Below are 4,797 nucleotides of genomic sequence, written 5' to 3' on the forward strand. Positions count from 1 at the left end.
TTGAATGACCCTAAAATGAAGTTGATCGAGATAGCAGAGGACTTAAAGATATCAAATGAACGTGTTGGTCATATCATTCATCAATATTTGGATATGCGGAAGCTCTGTGCAAAATGGGTGCCGCACGAGCTCACATTTGACCAGAAACAACAACGTGTTGATGATTCTGAGCGGTGTTTGCAGCTGTTAACTCGTAATATACCCGAATTTTTCCGTCGATATGTGATATGTGACAATGCATGAAACATGGCTCCATCACTACACTCCTGAGTCCAATCGACAGTCGGCTGAGTGGACAGCGACCGGTGAACCGTCTCCGAAGCGTGGAAAGACTCAAAAGTCCGCGCATAGAATAATTTGAATCGATTATCTTGAGAAGGGAAAAACCATCAACAGTGACTATTATATGGCGTTATTGGAGCGACCCCATATGCAGAAGAAAAAAGTGTTGTTCCACCAAGACAACGCACCGTGCCATAAGTCATTGAGAACGATGGCAAAAATTCATGAACTGGGCTTCGAATTGCTTCCCCACCCACCGTATTCTCCAGATCTGGCCCCCAGCGATTTTTTTTTGTTCTCAGACCACAAAAGGATGCTCGCAAGGAAAAAATTTGGCTGCAATGAAGAGGTGATCGCCGAAACTGAGTCCTATTTTGAGGCAAAACCGAAGGAGTACTACCAAAATGGTATCAAAAAACTGGAAGGTCGTTATAATCGTTGTATCGCTCTTGAAGGGAACTATGTTGAATAATAAAAACGAATTTTGACAAAAAAAAAATGTGTTTTTCTTTGTTAGACCGGGGACTTATCAGCCAACCTGTTACATTGCATTCAATTTTTCTGAGCAATAACATATTATTATTGCAACTTTATACTGATTGGTTTTGGGTGGAGGGTTCAAAATGTTAACAAAAAATACAACAATTACTAATACATTTAACTGATATAAATCAATATTTTTTATTAATAAACATCTAAATTTGAGTCGAGATGAGTCAACATATTGGGCGGCGGCGTCGACTGGCAAAAAATGACTGGCAAATAATTATTGGCGGCCACTGCCACGAAACTTTTGCCAGTTGTGGCGACAGCAAATTTGTCTTTGTAGGCAGGATTTGTTCATTAAAAAGTCAAATTGAAGTTTTCCTAATCACACAAAAAAATCTACAAATTTTCTTGTCAATACAATTAAAATTATGTTTAAATTTAAGCTAACAACGTAGTTTGTAAATGCAATGACGATTTTAGTAATATTTTGTCACATTAGCAACCAATTTTGTTATATCAATAAAAGTTTGGTTGAACTTAAAAATTTTCTTTGACAACAATTTATTGTAAGTTCAAAAATTATGATATTATGTTGTGTGAATGGTTACGAGTTTAATTTTACAATCAATCAAATAACCTAATTTAAATTCTACATACCCACTAAACGGAGAAATAAACAGCCCTGTCGACTTCACATCTCGACTAAAACGTAGCTGTTAATTAATGAAAATATTTTTATTGAAGTCTGAATAAATTGTTATTCAAACTAATTCAATACTACGTTTCGACAACAATTTAACAAAAATCACTCACCACGGGTATAGATAAAATTAAGATTCGATTGACAGATTGGTCGCTGTTGGAATTGTAGGCTGTTGGATGTAGGATTCAAAGTTTTGGGTGAAAATTTATTTTTCATATAAAAATTCTCTTTAATTGGTTGCTAAATTTGAGTCGAAACGTTTCGGTTAGTGGCAGCCCATTATATCAGGCTCACTTAGACTATTCAGTTCACTGTGATACCGCAGTAGCGAACGACTTTCTTATCACTGAGTGCTACCCGCTTCCATGTTAAGCTAAATCACAAGGGACTTCCTTTTTATTGCCGAATTCAAAGGGCTATTCACTTTACCATGAAACCACTTATAGAAGCTTCGAAACTCTCAAAAATGTCTCCAGCATTACTGAGAGGAGATAAACAATCATTCGGTGTCCGGTCGAAACTGGAATTGAACCCAAGATCGTTTGTATGCAATGCGAGCATGGTAACCATTAATCGGTGGCGAGTTAACTGCCACAAAATAAACACATGCACTTTTTTATAGGAATTTACAAGTTCTATCCAGCAAAGAAAAAATCATGGAAATTGATTCATAATCCCGGATTTGACAGCTATAATAAAATTTCATACACCGGAGGTGACTTTCAATATCTATAGGCCAACCCATGGACCCATTAGGGGCATACAAACTTGCAAACGCAAAGAAAAAACTTGTGTTGATATCTTTATCCATTCTAAAGATGCAGAATTATTTCCATCAGCACAACTCAGCGCCTTCATTCTCTGACGAGGACCGCACTGAATAAAAAAACTTACCGATTTCCAAAGATTTTGTCTTTACTTTAAATATGTTGATATTGATTCCGACCCAAAGAAGGGAGAAATTACACGACCGACAAATTTAAGACGAAAACACAAATACTAATGTCGTAGTTTTCCAGTCTATTTTTCCATGTAATATCAAAGAACCCCGTATATACATGTAAAACGCAACATAAAATTCGAAATTCGAGCTCAGCTTCAAGTATAAAATATACAATTTTTCAAGTACATCGTGTCTTTAAAATAAAGTTTTGAAAAATATCGCCTATTGTTGAACGCTTTTTAGCTATGCAGTCCAGAATTTAAAGACGATTTCGCTAGTTTGGAGAATTTTTCCGAATTATTAAAACCAAGTTGACCTTAGTCAAACAAAGTTTTCTTCCATACAAAGATTCTTATTTGAAAGTCAAATCACTTAACTCTACACTGAAAAAAAGCATGCCCGGTTCCAAAGATTTTGTAAATTTTAGTATCGATTCCGAGTCAAAGAAGCGAAGAATTCAAGTAAGGATACTTTTAAGACACAATTCTCATTTAAATTTGGGTTTTGTGTTCTTGATTCTAAAGGGCGATACGGTCAAAATTTGGTCAATATAAACTTGACGTATTTCTTTCAATTTTGCATTTAAAAAACCTGAACGCCCCTCATTTTGAAGGTGTGTGTGTAGAATGTTGCTTCTATTTTGATTTTGGAATTCACTCTTCAGTTGTCAAAATGCCGTCCAAGCAAGAAGAGCAGCGTATCAAAATTTTGCTCGCGCATCGCGAAAATCCGAGCTACTCGCACGCAAAGCTGGCAAAATCGCTAAAAGTTGCCAAATCAACCGTTACAAATGTAATTAAAGTGTTTGGGGAACGTTTGTCGACAGCCAGGAAGTCTGGATCGGGGGGAAATCGAAAACCGGAAGCCGCTGAGACGACAAAGAGAGTTGCCGGTAGTTTCAAGCGAAACCCTAACCTCTCTCTCCGAGATGCCGCAAATAAGCTTGGTGTATCGTCTACAACAGTGCATCGAGCCAAAAAACGAGCCGGACTATCGACTTACAAGAAGGTAATGACTCCAAATCGCGATGATAAACAAAATTCGACGGCCCAAGCGCGATCCCGGAGGCTGTACACGACGATGCTGACGAAGTTTGACTGCGTGGTAATGGACGACGAAACCTACGTCAAAGCCGACTACAAGCAGCTTCCGGGACAGGAGTTTTATACGGCGAAAGGAAGGGGAAAGGTAGCAGATATTTTCAAGCACATAAAACTGTCAAAGTTCGCAAAGAAATATCTGGTTTGGCAAGCCACCTGTACCTGTGGCTTGAAAGGCAGCATTTTCATAGCTTCCGGGACTGTCAACCAAGAAATTTACGTGAAAGAATGTTTGAAGAAACACGGTTGTTACGTACTGTTTTGGTCGGATTTGGCATCTTGCCATTACGGTAAAAAGGCCATGGAGTGGTACGCCGCCAACAACGTGCAGGTGGTTCCCAAGGACAAGAACCCTCCCAACACGCCAGAGCTCCGCCCAATTGAGAAATACTGGGCTACTGTCAAGCGGAACCTAAAGAAGACCAAAAAACTGCTAAGGACGAGCAGCAGTTCAAGGCAAACTGGCTTTCTGCGGCAAAGAAGGTGGACAAGGTGGCTTTACAAAATCTGATGGCAGGTGTCAAGCGTGAGGTCCGGCAATTCGGATTTGGAAAAGCGAAAGCCTAACTGAATATTTTCCCTGAATTTTATATTAATTGAACTGGAAAAATAAATTTAATTTGATTATTTAAATAAACGATTTCACCGATTTACACGCGTTTTCCCTTGACCAAATTTTGACCGTATCACCCTTCAGTAGGCAAATTTTAATTTTTCGTTTTTCATATGCTACCAACACACAGAGAAGGAATATGATCACCTCAAACATGTTTCAAGAGCAAAATGTTATTTTTGTATGGTGACCATGTAACATTACTGAGGTGGGAAAATCCAGAGCAGAAAAACTTTTGGTGTTACACCGAAAGAATTCTCTTCCTTAATTTTACGAAGAATTCTTCATTAACTATTCTTCCTGAATTCTTCATTAAAATAACGAAATTTTCATTCATTTTCGTAAATTTTACGAAGAACATTTTACGAATATACGAAACTTCTACGAAACATTCTACATTAACTTTTCTTCGTAAAAAGTTCGTACTTTTAACGAAACTTTCTTCACATTTCATGAATTTTGTGAAGAAGTTTTTACGAATATTTTATGAAACATTCTGCGTTAAAATTTCTTCATAAAAAGTACGAAACATTTTCTTTGAAATAACGAAGAAGTTTCATTGAAGTTGTAAAATTTCCGTTCGCGGCATTAAATTGTCTTTTATAATGTCCTTGAGTGTATTCCTTTATTCTATTTTTTTATGCAAGTCTATGCTACTTCTCATTTG

Source organism: Haematobia irritans, chromosome 1 (assembly GCF_050003625.1).
Source record: "Haematobia irritans isolate KBUSLIRL chromosome 1, ASM5000362v1, whole genome shotgun sequence".
Lineage (NCBI taxonomy): Eukaryota > Metazoa > Arthropoda > Insecta > Diptera > Muscidae > Haematobia > Haematobia irritans.